Genomic DNA, 17,519 nt, shown 5'->3' with positions numbered 1-17,519 from the left:
TCAAGGTGCACCATACCACTGGGCCCATAGAAATATCACTGATGGAGAAGGCCCAGAATGTTAGTAGGATTTATATATCATCCTTGGGCACACACATGTCTTCCCAATAAATCTAGAGTAGTTGCTACTTCTTATGCATGAAGTCCAATCAGTGTAACGTTATCAATGCAATAGACCAGTGTGATATCTTGTGGAAGAGAAAGGCAATCAAGATCCCTGTGAACTGAATTATGACACAGGGACGGAGAGTTAATACACCCCTGAGGTGAGACAGTGAAGATATATTGCTGACCTGGCCAGCTGAAAGAAAACTGCTTTTGGTGGGCTTTATGGACAATTATAGAAAAAAAAAACACCACATTTGGCAGGTTAGTAACTGCATAACAAGTACCAGGGGAGATGTTAATTTACTCAAGCAATGGAACCACATCTGTTATAGCAGCTGCAGTTGTAGTCACTACTTGGTTAAGCTTACAATAACCTACTGTCATTCTCCAAAATCCATCTGTCTTCTGCACAAGTCAAATAGAACTGAATGGGAATGTATTGGAAATTACTGTCCCTGCATCTAAGTTCTTTATGGTGGAACACGTCTCCATAATTTCTCCAGGACTTTGGTATTACTTTTGATTTACTATTTTTGTAGGTAGAGGCAGTTTTATTGACTTCCATTTGGTCTTTTCTACCATATTAACTCTTGCTCCAGGTTGGAGAAAAATATGGGAATTCTGCCAGCTGCTAAGTACTTATATTTTAATGATTCATTCTGAAACTAGGAAAAATAACCACAGTTTGGGTTTGGAGAACCACTGGGCCCACTGTGAGTTGAACATGAGCTAACACTGCATTGATTACCTAATTTTCATAAGTCCTTAGTCTAAATAGAAGGCCACACTGATGTTTTGAGTCTCTTGAAACCAATTTTATTTCAGATCCAATGTCCAGTAGTCTCAAAAAAGTCTTAATATTTTCTTTTCTTTTTAGTGCACAGTTAACCTGGTAAAAGGACATTGTTCTGTCTGGAGAAGACTGGTGGAAATATTAGCAGTATAAATTTTCAGTGGTGTACTGATGTTTTTCCTTGAGGCTTAACTGGCCTCCCTTGTATTCATGGAGTCCTGGGTATGCAAACTGGCTGAAATCTGGGAACTGTTAAAGGCACCTTGACTCTATATTTTAATGACTTGAATCAAATTTCTGTTCATTGGACCTGTAACTTTACTGCTTATACAGATCAAGTAAGATTTAGTAGACTTCCTATTTATTTTATATCTGAGAACATCATGATTGACTTGCTAACACCATAGATCTGGGCAAGACATACTATTCTGATTGCTCCTTTGACTCTCTTGTCCATTTTGGTAATTATGCCCACTTCGCTTTTGGTGGTTGAGTGCTGTCACTTGGTCTCTGCCACCCTGTGATCCAGTTACTACTACCATTACTATGCTATCAATAGGATTTCCAATTGAGTGGTGGAGGTTCCCACTGTTAGGTCTGCCCTACAGAGAAAAGTAACTACTGAGCTCTTCGAGGATGTTGGGACTCACCTCACAAATTTATATGTTGAAGTTTTGTTGAAAGATATGTCTTCTTGACTCTCCCAGTGTGGATGAGTCAAGAAGGTCTTAAATGGCAAATTTACTCTAATACTAACATCTCCCTAAGCCTTTGAATCTCTTCCTCTACATTAAACTAAGGAAGATAAGGCATTTCTAATTCACTCGTTGTAGGCTACCTTTTGATCCATGTTTCACCCAACCAAACTGTTAGAGCCTTTTCTAACTCCACGAGCTGAAGAATAAAATGCAGAACTTCTGCTTAATAGGCCCTTATGAATAAATTTATCCAGATCCAACTTTATGTTCCTTTCACCATTTTCACACATCCTTTATATTACTCGCACACATGTTCATCTGGATTTCTGTTTCTGTAAATTAGAAAACTCAAGTAGTTCTTCTGGATTTATAGTCCACACCCTCATGGGTCACACTTTGTACTTCACCTTTAAGAGCCTGCTGAGATTTAGGTCTAGAAGAAAGAGGAGGAAAGTGGATCCTGAGGAAATGAGTATGTCTTTCTTGAAAAGGTAATTACCATTTTTCTCATGCAATGCAGGGTTAATTCTTTCAGATGGAGTTGGAAAGATCAATGCCACTGTTGGTGGGAAAGCAGCTTCTGCTGGGTTTGGGAAGACCACTTTTGCTGGGTATGGGGAGACCTCTTCCAGTGGCAAAGAAGACTCATTAGATTTTAAGGGCTCATTGTCTCCAGCTTCATCGGGGTCTTCCTACACATCCTCATCCTAACTTACAGTATCTCATTCTTTCCCAATCAATCAATCAATGCTCTCACTTTAACAGACAATGTGTGAGGCTGAAAGTTTAACTTGTGTTGTAATTTAGCCAATGACAGGATAAGGACCTTGAAAATCTAAGGTCCTATATTTGATTTTCAATAATTGCAGCGCTGGGCAGCAGGAGATAAGGCTGTCCCTCAGGGCACACCTAGAAGCTCTTAGGTCATTTATATGGCCCTTGAGCTGCGAATTCAAATTCCTTAAACTCCTCCTTTCTCATCACCACTTTGCCCAGCAACATTAAGAAGAACCAACCAATGTTCACCAAAAATATTTGGAAGCATCATATTCAGTTACTTAGCTCTTTGCTTCGTTTAGGTGATTGCTTAGTAGTGTCCAGTGCAGATATTTTGAATATCTGTATAAACAGTTCATATCATAGAGTATCAAGGCTCACTTTATGACTGGAAATAGAGTACTTATAATCTTTAAGTGATCACATTACAGAAGAAGTTCTTCAAACCCCAAAACCAATTCAGAAAACTCATACTTAAAATTCTATTCCTCTAAAACGATTTTTGGCACCAAAACCTGTATTATTCAGAGTTCTCCACAGAATCAGTGGGATATATAAATGCTCCTCATCTTACACTGAGGTTTCATTCTGATAAATCCATCACAAATCAAAAATATTATAAGTCAAAAATGCATTTAATGCTGGCAACAGAGCAGATGGTCCCAAACTTATGATGGTCCAACTTACAATTTTTCAACTTTACAGTGGTGTGTAAGTGATATGCATTCAGTAGAAATTGTTACCCCATTGTAAGCTGTAAGGAGCTTTTGACTTATGATGGAGTTACATCCTGATAAAACCATCATAAAGTTGAAAAATTATAAGTTGATCCATTGTAAATTGGAGACCGTCTACATATAAATATATGAAGAGATTTATTATGGGAATTGGCTCAGGCAATTACGGAGGATGAGAACTGCTGTAATATGTTATCTGTAAGTTGGAAAACCAGGAAAGCCAAATGAGAAATTTACCCCAAGTCTGAAGGATTGAGAACCTGGGGAGCCAATAATGTAACTAGCCATCAGAGGCCAAAGATCTGCAAAATGGGGGAGCAGGGGGCAAGAGGTACTGGTGTAATTCTTGCAGTCTGAAGGCCAGAGGAGCTGTGATGTCTGCTGACAGGAGAAGATAGATGTTGTGAGTCAAGAAGAGAGAGAGAATTTACTCTTCCTTTTTCTTTCTGTTCTACCCAGACCCTCAATGACTTTGATGGTGTCTGTCCACATCACTGAGGGCAATCTTCTCTATTCAGTCTATTGATTCAAATGCAAATCTCTTTCAGAAACACCCTCACAGACACACCAAGAAATAATGTTTGACCAGCTGTTTGAGCATCCCTTAGCCCACTCAAGTTGACACCTAAAATTAAAAATCACATATGCCAATATTTCTAACTTTCATTATTTGCTGTTCCTCCAATGGATGTTTTCTTAGTAGGTCAGATTTTCTATTGTTTCATGCTTTGAACTTAAGCCTAATATGTATTCCATTTTCTTAATGGCTTGCCAACAGGAAAAATTTTTACTGTCTGTTAAGATCAGACTTAATTTTTTTCATTCTTTGTCAAATTCTTCTTGTTACTTTGATTTTTAATTACAATATTAAAAAGTGCTCAAATTTACCGCTTCAAGTGCTATCTTAATTTTTTCTTCGTTTTAATTCTTGTTTTCACTATTTTTGACACTACTCTTCTCTCCTTCTAGTCATATTCTAAAGACTTCAAAATATATAACAGTTTTGTTTTAGTAAACTTTTGAGATTTTTATATATGCAATAATTTTAGTTTTACTAAACTTATCAACAGCTCTTATTAAACAAAAATACTCATTTTACCCATCCTCTCCAACACAGTGTTTTGTTACACTTTTGAAAAATATTTTCTCATTTTTGTTTTAATTAACCTTCTAAAATTAAGTAATAGTAAGCATATTTTATGTATGAATATTCTAAGATTTTCCAAAAGCATCCTAGGCCACTTGCCTATTTTTTCAATGAGCTATTTCTATTTCCTATTGAGTTGAAGTGACTATATATAACACAAATTATTATTTTTGGCCTATTATGCATTAAAAACATATTTTCAGCCTGTTTTTATTTTATGGGTTTGTGAAAGATTTTTCTGCATTTTTTCCCATTTTTATATGAGCAAACCTTTTCAAACCTTTTTATGGCTTATAGATTGTGTCATCCTTAGAAAAGCCTACTCCATTAGAAGACATAAAGAAAAATTATATATTCTTCTAGTACTTTTCCTAGATTCACTTTAACATGTATAAATTATATCCATCTAGAATAAATTTTATAGTAGGGCATGTAGTAGAAATTCAGATTTACTCAAATGCCTAGCCAATTTCTCCACCATTATTTGTTTACCTACACATGTTTTTCAACTAATTTTCATAGGTTAAAGCAATTTATATGTGAGAGGTGATTTTCAGGTTCTCTATTATGCTCCACTGATATGTCAGTCTACTCTATACCAACCATTTATTAACTAGAGCTCTATCATTTGATGTCCAGCTGTACTATTTCCTCTGCCATTATCCCAGTCCTTCTCTTTGACAGATAATTTCCAATTTTTCTTAGATATTTCTTTTTTCATTTCAACTTAAAGAACAGTTTTCTTACTTGATACAGATAAAGAAGTATTACATAAAATATTAATTTAGAAAAAATGACATTTTGAATTATTTAATCTTTCTATCCAATAACAGAATGTGCTTTTACCTTTTATTAAGGTAGTCATCTCTGGATTGTTTTGTTTTGGTTTGGTTTGTATTTTTGTTATTCCGAAAGAGTTTGTAGTAGGGCATTTGATGTATTTAGATTGTCAATTGTAAATATAATATTTGAATCAATTTCTTTACTCACTGATTATTATTGTACTAGCATATATGAAATTTCATATGTTTGTCTAAGTTATTTATAATCAAAACATATTACTGATTTTACTTATTACTTGATAATTTTTTACATCTATTTGCTGCATTCTATTTTGTAAACATGTATATATAATCAAACTATATAGAAGAAATATAGTTTACTTCCATTTTTTCCAGTCATATACATCTTTTTAAAAATATTTTACAAATATATATGTTACTGTGGAGACACTCTTTTTGAGACATTTAGAATTCTACACTCCATTCTCTTTACTCTTCCTTTTCTTAATATTTATTATCTCTGCTACTCTCAGAAAAGACTTGAGCAGAAAATAAGGAAATAAACAAAAAGCAGTAGCACCTGGTTCATATTTGCTATCACCTCTGTGTCATCCTCATCAGTCATCCTACCTGAAGTGTCATGTGTTCTCAAAAATGCATCAAATGGTAAAAAGAATAAATGGGTAACACAGAAAGACATTGCATATACAGCAAGTCATAGAGAGCAAGATATTTGTTAATATAGTCATGCATGCATAGTGAGGAATGAGAAATGCATCACTAGGAGATTTCATCATTGTGGAAGCACCATAGAGCATTCTTACACAAACCTAGATGGTAAAGCCTACTACGCACTTAGGCTATATGGTATATATAACCTACTGCTCCAAGGCTATAAACCCATACAGCATGTTACTGTACTGAATATTTTAGCCAATTGTAACACAATGCTAGGTATTTGTGTATCCATACATATCTAAATATAGAAAAGGTACAGTAAAAATATAGTCTAAGAAATAAAAAATGTTACACAATCATAAGGCACTTACCATAAATAGAGCTTGTATGACTGAAGTTGCTCTGGGTGACTCAGTTAGTGGTGAGTGAATGTGAAGGCCAAGGACATCACTGTACACTACTGTAGATTTTATAAACACTGTACACTTAGGCTACATTAAATTCATTAAAAATACCTTTCTTTCTTCAATAAATTAGCTTACTAAATAAATAACCTAGCTTAATAAATAACTTAGTGTAACATTTTTACTCTATAAACTTTTTGTTTTTGTAAACTTTCTGATGCTTTTGTAATAACACAGCTTAAAGTGAAAACACACTGTACAGCTGTACAAAAATATTTTCTTTCCTTATATCCTTATTCTATAAGCTTTTACTATATTTAAATGTTTATTTTTGTTTTTTCTTTTTAAATATTTTTGTTAAAAATGAAGCCACAAACACCTATATTAGCCTGGGTCTACGCAGGGTCAAGATTATTGTATTAGTCCATTCTCACACTATTATAAAGAAATACCTGAGACTGGGTAATTTATAAATAAAATGGGTTTAATTGGCTCATGGTTCTGCAGGCTGTACAGGAAGCATGGCAGTGTCTGCTTCTGGGAAGGCCTGAGTCTCAGGGAGGTTTTACTTATGATGGAAGTCGAAGTGGGAGCAGGCATCTTACGTGGCAGGAGTAGGACCAAGAAAGAGCCAGGGGAAGTGCCACATAATTAAATAACTAGATTTCACTATAACTCACTACTCACATTTATGATGACAGTACCAAGGGTCATGGTGTTATACCATTCATGAGAAACCACTCCCATGAGACTTGAGCAGGGACACAGATCCAAACCATATTAATCATCAACATCACTGTCTTCCATCTCCACATCTTGTCCTGCTGGAAGGTCTTGAGACTTGAGCAGGGACACAAATCCAAACCATATCAATCATCAACATCACTGTCTTCCATCTCCACATCTTGTCCTGCTGGAAGGTCTTGAGGAGCAATAACACATATGGAACTGTTATCTTCTACAATAATACTGCCTTCTTCAGGAGTAACTCCTGAAGGACCTACCTGAGGCTGCTTTACAGCTTTTATTTTTTTTTAAATAAGTAGGACTATATTCTAAAAGATTAAAAGTATAATATAGTAAATACATCAATAACATAGCTGTTTATTGTTATTTATATTATGTACTGTACATAATTGTATGTGCTATAGTTTTACACAACTGGCAGTGAAATAGGTTTCTTTACACCAGCATCTTCTATACCTGGGTAATGCATTATGTTATGATGTTTATTTGATAGAAATTTTTCAGCTTCATTATAATTTTATGGGACCACCATCATATATGTGGTTTTAAGTTACAAAATCAATCAAAACAGAAACAAATAACATTTCTGTACACCCAATGGCATTCAAGATAAAGCAAATCAAGAACTCAATCTCATTTAAAATAGTCACACACACAAAATTAGGAATACATTTAACCTAGGAAGTAAAAGATTTCCACAAGAAGAACTACAAAACACTGATGAAATAAATCATAGATGATACAAACAAATAGAAAAACATCCCATGCACATAGATTGAAAGGATCAATATAGTTAAAATGACTATCCTGTCCAAAGTAACCTACAGATTCAATGCAATTCCTATCAAAGAGCCAATCTCATTTTTCACAGAATTAGAAAAAAATAATCCTAAAATTCATATGTAACCAAAAAATAATGACTAGCCAAAGCAATCCTAAGCAAAAAGAACAAAGGCAGAAGCATCACATGACTTGACTTCAAACTATACCACAAGGCTACAGTAACCAAAGGTGCATGGTACTGGTACAAAAATAGACACATAGATCCATGGAACTGAAAAAATAACCCCAAAATAAATACATATACCTACAATCAACTGACCTTTGACAACGTTAGCAAAAACAGCTAATGGAAAGAAGGCACCATACTCAATAAATGGTGCTGGGAATGAAACTGGACTCATATTTCTTACCATATACAAAAAATTAAGTCAAGACGGTTTAAATACCTAAACATAACACCTGAAACTATAAAAATCAAAGAAGAAAACCTAGGAATAAGAATCTACAAGGAACTCAAACAATTCAACAAGAGAAAAGCAAATAACCTCATTACAAAGTAAGCAAAGGACACAAACAGACATTTTTCAAATTAAGACATACAAGTGGCCAACAAACACATGAAAAATGCTCAATATTACTAATCAAAGAGATGCAAATTAAAACTACAATAAGATAACATCTTATACCAGTCAGAATGGCTATTACTAAAATGTCAAAAAACAACAGATGTTATCAGTGACATGAAGAAAATTGAATGCTTATGTACTGTTGGTGGAAATTAGTTCAGTCTCTATGGAAAAGAGTATGGAGTTTTCTCAACAAACAAAAAGTAGAGCAACTTTTTGATCTGACATTCCAACTATTTGGTTCCTACCCAAGAGAAAAGAAATAATTATATCAATAAGACACCTGCATTTGTATGTTTATTGCAGTACTACTCAAAATAAAAATGTCATGGAATCAAACTAAGTGTCCAGGAATGTATAATTGAATTTTAAAATGTGGTGTGTGCATACACACACTGACATATATATACACACATATATATAGATATACACACACACATATGTATATATAAATATATATATAATGAGATTATATCTTTTATATATATACATACATATGAAAGATATTTCATTTTTATATATGAAAATAAAGTATGAAATCCATTATATGTATATAATGTATAAATAATATATTTGATATGTAATATACATATATACATAATATATGTATGTATATATACACATATGTCTTATATATATATACATATAATGTATGTGTGTGTATACAGTGGATTACCACTCAGCCCTTAAAAATGAAATTATTTCTTTTACAGAAACATAGACGGAACTAAAAGCCATTATCTTTATTTAAATGGCCCAGAAAAGGAAAGTGAAAACGTTTGTGTTCTTACCTATAAGTGGGAGCTAAACAGTGGGTACACATAGACATATAGAGTAAATTAATAGACACTGGAGACTCCAAAAAATAGGACGGTGGAAGGTGAGTGAGGGTGGAAATACTACCTACTGGCTACAATGTTTACTATTCAGGTGATTCAGGTGATGGGTTCACTAAAAGTCCAGATTTCACCATTATGCAATATACCTATGTAACACAACTTCCCTTGTACCTCTAAATCTATAAACATAAAAAAATTAAAAAATATCATTATTACCATGATAACAACAAAAAGATAGCCAACCTTTGGAGATGTAGTACTTGTAAGGGAAAGGGAACACATTCCCTTTGCTCTATGAAGTTTAGCTAAAAATCAACTGACAAAAGGCAGATTAATAAAAGAAACAGTGTACAAAATTTATTAATGTGCACACGTGTGTACAACAGTCATACAATCTATGAGCTCATAGAGAAGCCAGAGGGTTAATGCTTAAATATGCTCTTCATAGGGCGTATGACCCAGGAGGCAGCAGACAGACATTAAAGGAAAGTGAGGGCCGGAGCTGTTCAAGAACAAAAGTTGTCTTATTATGCAGATAAAGTCCCCCAGGTAATCTTTTGGAGCTGTCTTCAGAAGAATAAACGAGAAGTGTTTTTGGCCATGGTGACTTCCAATGGCTTCTCTTCTCAGGTGGTTGGTTTTTTATGTTAGTAAATGAGGCGGCTTAAGACAATTGCATTTTTTGAGTGGTTTTTGGAAAGCATTTTTGGTCAGATAAGAAAATTCCAGAGAGACCACCTCCATGCACGTGGAGAGAAACAAGGTGAGAGAAACCTTGATTCTGAGACAGCTTCTCAGGTCTCTCAGCATGTCAAAGCACCAGTCTTTGAGGGTATCACTTTTTGTGCCTCAGCATACCCAGAGAAAAGAACCACAGTGACTAGAAAAGAAGCAAAATAAGAATTATTTCTCAGGCTAAAACATGACATAGTAAACAATATCAAAAACCTTATAACATTTTAGCAAAATTTAATGTAATGAGAATGAAAAAGTTTGCCAATGCACGAGTCTTTGGGGTATCATTTTCTGAGCCCCATCATTGCCCTGTTTGAAATTTGTTTAGCAGTTTTATTCACTAAAAGCTGAGTTGGTGACTATGAAGGGAAAAATCAAGTTAATAACTAAGTGACAAAGAAATGTATTAAATCAATCTCCCTTTTGTGAGAATAAGCCTGTCCAAATAAACAGTTGTATCACATTTAAAGAGATGGCATTGCAAATGGACTTTCAAAGTTACCCCTCTATATTAGATTCACACAAGCAAGTCTTAAATAAGAGGTATTTCTATGGAAATAAAAGAAAAATAAAAATTACTAACTGGAATAGTCTATAAACTAATTTGTTTAGAGTCTGGAGGGCAGTCAGTTGAGAAGATTCTTAGATTTCTGTTTGAAGCATCTCCAGTTGCATCAGGCAGGCAGTAGCAACCTGAAAAGTTTTTCTGGTTTATACTTTGCATGTCATAAGGTTGTTTATACATGAGCTTTATCTTGTAGGGTCTTGGGAAGAAGGTAGTTTCAATATCAGTGAGTCCAAGCCAGAAAAATTGGAGAAAAATGTGGAAATGTTAGTTTGGAGACTTACAGCCATGAAAGAATTCTGGATTCAGTTCAAATTTTAGTCTAATAATAAAAATCAAAAACAATTCACAAGGCTTGAATCTAATAACAGGTGCACTATGGTTTTCTTCTGACACACAACTTTTTGTTTTTCCATTCTTCTATTTAAGCCAAAATCATAGTAAGAACAATTTGTTTGTAAAATAAGCTGTAGTCCTATTATACTTGGCCTGATTATTTGCATAAAGTGCAGTAAGAATAGTAATTTATCATTTAGGCAGTTTTAAATCCTTTTTTCTGGAACTTTAAAAATAAGGAATCTCAGATTGAACTTCTTAAAAGCCTCCTGAGACTAAAGCCTGTGTCTGTTATTCCTGTGTGAATCAAGTGAGTATCACTCTGTTTAAGATCCCAAAATATTTCAGCCGGTCAGAAAGTGCTGTTCTTTCCTTAAAGCAAGGTCAAGAACTCTGTAAAAAATAGACATGCAAGGTACCAGTCAAGTTTTTTCTTGGGGTTTTTAATTGGCCCCAGAAAAGTAAACCTCAGTCTCTCAAAGCAGTCTGGCCATATTTGAAATTATAACATTCCAGTTGATATAGTTTGAATATGTGTCCCTGCCCAAATCTCATATTGAAATGTAATCCTCAATGATGGATATAGGGCCTGGTGGGAGGTGGTGATTGGATCATGAGGGTGAGTTTTTCATGAATGGTTTAGCACCATCCCTCTTGGTACTGTCCTCCTTGTAGTGAGTGAGTTCTCGTGAGGTCTGCTCATTGAAAAGTATGTAACACCTTCCCCTCACCCCTACTCTCTTGCTCCTGCTCTGGCCATATAAAGTGCCTGCTCTCCCTTTGCCCTCTGCCATGATTGTAAGTATCCTGAGGCCTCCCCAGAAGCCAAGCAGTTGTCAGCATCATGCTTCCTACATAACCTAAGAACTATGTGCCAATTAAACCTCTTTTTCTTATAAATTACCTAGTCTCAGGTATTTCTTTATAGCAATGCAAGAACAGACTGATACACCACTCAAATTCTTAGTAAAATAACCAGTGCCTCTAATTGTGTCCTGTTGCAAAAGAAAACAGATTCTTATTAAACTTATGCCAACAACTGTATTGCTATAAAATAAGAATAATCATGAATAGTTTTGAATTCTGGAGGGATCCAATAGAGAGAAAAGTAAATATTTCCATTTTGCATGTTACCTAATTGCTGCAAGCTATAAGTAGCTTTAAAAAAATTGGTTCTGAGAAACAAAAATAATCAGCAATGTTTCAAATTTAAAAAGTAAAAAAAGTAATTTGAGTCCTTCATCAGTTTAGTCCCATGTAGTTAATTCTAGTTCTGCTTGATGTTAAGTTAGCAATTTTGTAAGTCTAGTTTTCTATCATTGATGTGTAATTTGGGGAAGCCCAACAAACAATTTTTGCAGTTTTAGCATATGGAAAAATCAAGCAAGTATAAAATATCACAGGAGCAACAGTTTTATGACCTTAACATCTAGCATAGGGAAGATAAATTTGCCTGACCAGTAGACTTAGGCAAAAATGTCTAAATTAAATTCTGAAGACATTTCTATTTTATTTTGCCAACAATTTTAAAACTAGCTTTATTTATCAAATATTATCTCAGATCACATAGAAATATCACACACACATGACACATATAGACATACAGACATGAACAGGAGCAGATCTTATAACTTTCAGTAAGATTCTTCATTTGCTGGCTTATAGTTTGTCTTTTCCATTCAGACCATCAATCTTCTTATTACCTGTTCCATTGCCCCAAACAATTGTTAGCTAGGCGATCATAAATTTATACTTTTAATGGGATGATTCTTACATAAAAAAGTAGAACATTTATATCCATTTAAATCTCAAAGATACAGAATTTAGATCTAAATATCAGAATGTTGTACTTTGGAAACAAGTTTATTTCAGTAGGTGGCTTTTTAATTTATTTATTAACTGGATTACTGAGTTCAGGGCAGAGTCCATTAACAAATAGGGCTGAAGTCCCTCATGACTCTTGGGGCTCCACTTGAAAGACGGTTGACCCCGAAAGGGGCCAGTGGTGCCTTGGGTATATTCCTTAAGGAGACTCAGAATCACTAGAAGTGATTCTCTAGAACCCTTCATGTGATAACCAGAAGTGTGTGTGTGTGCGTGTGTGTGTTTGTGTGTGTAAGTAATTCTCCATTCACTGCTCATCAAAGGGAGGAGGTAGAGGCTTGAAGGAAAACATATCAATGATTAAAGACAACTGGATGGAACTATGAAGGTGGACAAAAGGAGGAGTAGAAGCAGATGCAACAACAAGTCTTAAAGGAGTCAGTTTGGGGAGATTTTAATCTTCCTAAAAAGACCAATAAAATGTTATGTTTTTCTCAGTAAAAATTTTGCCAATAAGAAAGAAAGCAGAGACCAAACATATAATTTTTTATAAAAAGTGTTTCAGTTGACTAAAAAGAGTCCCCAGAGGAGAAACAGGATTCAAAAAAGGCAGAAACATCTCTAAAAAATATATATATATATAGCCTGAATATCAGCTTTTATTTAAGCCAATTTCTGACCATAAACCTCTTTAAAAAATCTTTTTTTTTTTCAAATTTCTTATTATCAGGCTTCAGCCAGGGCACACAGCCAATATTCCTGCATTTTAACCTTTTTTTTCTCCTTTTTCCTTTCTTTTAAACTAAAGATATTTACCAAGTAACTCAGAATGGAAACCAATAAGCCTTTTATTATTTAACCAAGGTCTTGTGAGCATCTCCAAAGTGATGTAAAGAAGCAGTCCTCACAAGATCCAAAGCCACTCCCAAAGGCAGCTAAAAGAAAAAGAAACTTAGCAATGAACAGGAAAAGAATGGCTGCTTATGAAAGGGAGAAAGATCAATAATAAATGGATGCCCTCAAAAGTCGAATCACACAAATATAAACTCAAAACAAATAATTCAAACTCATTCTTATAAATATTTCTTTTTTTGTCAAGGTAAAGTATAACATCTTCAAGTGGTTGGTTCTCTGATGGAAATTGAGCTTGTGCCATGGTGTGTCAATGAATGTATGGAACCCTAGCCACTAGACTTCAGGGTAGAGTGCCTTTTTTGCCAAATCTTGCAGGGTATACAAGCAGACAGTTTGAGTGTACAAAGGATTTTAACTTTAAATCCTTTGTTTAACATCTGATTTCTGCCTTAAAAAAATACCTCCCAAGAAATTTTTTAAGGCTATATTTTTGGGGTATTTTCTTAAAATTTGATTTCTGCCTTTAAAAAAAATCTTCCAAGAGATTTTTTCATGCTATATTTTTGCTGTACTTTTTAAATATAGTTTAAGTTCTGTGATACATGTGCAGAATGTGTAGGTTTGTTACATAGGTATACACATGCCATGGTGGTTTGCTGCACCCATCAACCCATCACCTACATTAGGTATTTTTCCTAATGCTATCCTTCCCCTAGCCCCCTGCCCCCTGACAGGTCCCAGTGTGTGATATTTCCCACCATGTGTCCATGTGTTCTCATTGTTCAACTCCCACTTATGAGTGAGAACATGCGGTGTTTGATTTTCTGTTCCTACGTTAGTTTGCTGAGAATGATGGTTTCCAGCTTCATCCATATCCCTGCAAAGGATATGAACTCATCCTTTTTTATGGCTGCATAGTATTCCATGGTGTATATGTGCCACATTTTCTTTATCCATTGATGGGCATTTGGGTTGGTTCCAAGTCTTTGCTTTTGTGAACAGTGCTGCAATAAACATATATGTGCATGTGTCTTTATAGTAGAGTGATTTATAATCCTTTGGGTGTACACCCAGTAATGGGATTGCTGGGTCATACTGAATGGGGAAAAGCTGGAAGCATTCCCTTTGAAAACTGGCACAAGAAAAGGATGCCTTCTCTCACCACGCCTATTCAACGTAGTATTGGAAGTTCTGGCCAGGGCAATTAGGCAAGAGGAAGAAATAAAGGGTACTCAAATGGAAGATAGGAAGTCAAATTGTCCCTGTTTGCAGATGACATGATTGTATATTTAGAAAACTCCATCGTCTCAGCCTAAAATCTCCTTAAGCTAATAAGCAGCTTCAGCAAAGTCTCAGAATACAAAATCAGTGTGCAAAAATCACAAACATTCCTATACACCAATAATAGACAGCCAAATAATGAATGAACTCCCATTCACAATTGCTACAAAGAGAATAAAATACCTAGAAATACAACTTACAAAGGATGTGAACAACCTCTTCAAGGTGAACTACAAACCACTGCTCAAGGAAATAAGAGAGGACACAAACAAATGGAAAAACATTCCCTGCTCATGGATAGGAAGAATCGATATCATCAAAATGACCGTACTGCCCAAAGTAATTTATAGATTCAATGCTATCACCATCAAGCTACCATTGGCTTTCTTCACAGAATTAGAAAAAAACTACTTTAAATTTCATATGAAACCAAAAAAGAGCTCGTATAGCCAAGATAATCCTAAGCAAAAAGAATAAAGCTGTAGGCATCACGCTACCTGACTTCAAACTATACTACAAGGCTGCAGTAACCAAAACAGCATGGTACTGGTACCAAAACAGATATATAGACCAATGGAAGAGCACAGAGGCCTCAGAAATAATGCCACACATCTACAACCATATGATCTTTGACAAACCTGACAAAAAGAAGCAATGGGCAAAGGATTCCCTATTTAATAAATGGTGTTGGGAAAACTGGCTAGCCATATGCAGAAAACTGAAACTGGACTCATTCCTTACACCTTATACAAAAATTAACTCAGGATGGATTAAAGACTTAAACATAAGACCTAAAACCATAAAAACCCTAGAAGAAAACCTTTGTTGTACTTTTTATAGAAACAAATAAGTGAGTTGTTTAAGATGAGAGCCCTCTGAAAAAGTATTCTTTTAAATATAACCAATTTACTTATTCCATAAGTGACTCAAATCAATAAGCCTTTTTCACAGAAAGTCCCAGGGGTAACATTGCAGGTTTAGCGTACACCATGGATGTAAGGGGTATTTAAAAAATGGGCACATAAAAGGTATCCCCTCATGATTCCTCACAAATTCACTCCCAGGAATAGGCTAAGATAGCAAAAGACTCTTGTTGCCATGGACAGATAAGGACAGTGTTTGTGCATATGCTGTCTCCACTATCTCACATATTTGTTGGGGGCTGCCAGTCACAGACTTATTAATTTATGACACTGAGTAGGTCCTCCTGGGTCTAAACTTTCTTAGGCTAACTGGGCAACAAAGGTTGAAACAACAAAAGCCCCTAATAGGTGGGAGCTCTTATTAAGACAAACTCCCTTGAGAGTTTCACACATAGAAAACTAAGAGAAAAAAATGTGTGCCTTTTAATATCTTACGTGACTCAGGGTTCCCAGATCTTTCACATTGGCCACCGGAAATGATCCAAAAAATCATATTCTCACCCCGATGGTGGATACCAAGAGAGTTTACTCTCACTTGGTCACAGTCAAGCTCTCAAGAACATAAAAGATGAGAAGGAATCTTCATGACAAATGAGACAGAAAGACAAGGAAAATAATAAAGACTCTCTGGTAAGAAAAGGATCAGACAATATGAATATTCAGATAAAAAAATACATCATAGTTGCTATACCTAAGACTAGTCTAAATAAATGCTTTTCTCCCATTAATATTAAATGTGAAAAAGAAAAAAAAAAAAGAGACAAACCGTGATTTCACCATTCAGTTCATGGGATTCCAAAGACAGACAACCAGAAATCTGACTGATAACAAATTCTTATACTTCGGCCAGTTCGCTAAGTTCTAGGTTCCCTCGACTGCAGCTTACAAAAGAGAGAGGAGTTTTGTTTATTCGACTCACATCACCAAAACTGTGGGGGCCAAGAGGAAAGTTTTCCTTCCCCCTCTGAAGGGTAACTAAAAAATCAACTAGCAAAAAACTTATTAATAGCAGAAAAGATGTACAAAGTCTATCAACCTGCCCACGTATGCACAGGAGTTGCACAAAATATGAACTCAGAGAGGGGTCAGATGGTTACTGCTTAAATACTCTTTCATAGCGGAGAAATGTATATATCTTGGAGTCATTACAGGAAGGTGAGAGGCAGAGCTGCACAGGAACAAAAGCCTTATGCAGATTAAGTTCCCCAGGTAATTTCTTAAAGCTGCTCTCAGAAGAATAGATGGAAAGTCTCTGACCATGGGGATAACTCCTAGTCTCTTCTCAGGTAATTGACCTTTCCTGGTTATTTTATGAGATCTCTAAAGACAGTTAGGACAATTGCTTGTCTTCTGGATAGCTTTCTGGGTCAGGTAAGAAAACTCCAGAGAAAGTCCCTCCCTGCCCTTAGGGGAAGAATGAGACAGGATTAGAGGAAACTTGATTCTGAGGCAGCTTCTAAGGCTTCTCAATATCAAAGTGCCAGTTTTTGGAAATATCACTTTCTGAACCCCAACATACTCCAGAGAAAGAAACAATAGTGACCAGAATAGAAGCAAAAATCAGAAATACATCCCAGGGTAAAACATGACCTAATTAAAAGAAATTATAACATTCCAGGGAAATCCAATGTAAAGAGAAGCAAAAAAGAGAAAAAAAGAAAAATGAATAAAATATCTACAAAGGAGAAGAAAAACTTTCAAAACATTTTGGCTTAACAGAAAATCTTACCTATTTATTTAAAAAGTAAAAAATAGGGTAGCCTCAGATTTTCCTTCACAATGCCAAAACTAGAAGACAATTCTCCTGGATGATTTAATCAGAGACTCTAAAATGGTAATTCATCCTGTGATAAATCCAATGTAGTGCATCTGATGCAATCAG

The 17,519-nt window shown here is 35.1% G+C and overlaps 2 long non-coding RNA genes across 2 annotated transcripts in view; one reads left to right on the top strand and one right to left on the bottom strand.

Moving 5' to 3' along the window:
- Positions 1–17,519, top strand: part of LOC134807489 (uncharacterized) — a 476,245-nt gene that overhangs the window by 72,385 nt on the left and 386,341 nt on the right. The window lies entirely within an intron of this gene.
- Positions 9,943–17,519, bottom strand: part of LOC134807490 (uncharacterized) — a 142,891-nt gene continuing 135,314 nt past the window's right edge. Inside the window, exon 4 of the long non-coding RNA XR_010148082.1 lies at positions 9,943–9,998. This is a non-coding gene — a long non-coding RNA (uncharacterized LOC134807490). The remainder of the gene's footprint in view (positions 9,999–17,519) is intronic.

Source organism: Pan troglodytes, chromosome 10 (assembly GCF_028858775.2).
Source record: "Pan troglodytes isolate AG18354 chromosome 10, NHGRI_mPanTro3-v2.0_pri, whole genome shotgun sequence".
Lineage (NCBI taxonomy): Eukaryota > Metazoa > Chordata > Mammalia > Primates > Hominidae > Pan > Pan troglodytes.
The sequence above is the reverse complement of the archived record's forward strand: the minus strand, read 5'-3'. Positions and strand labels throughout refer to the sequence as shown.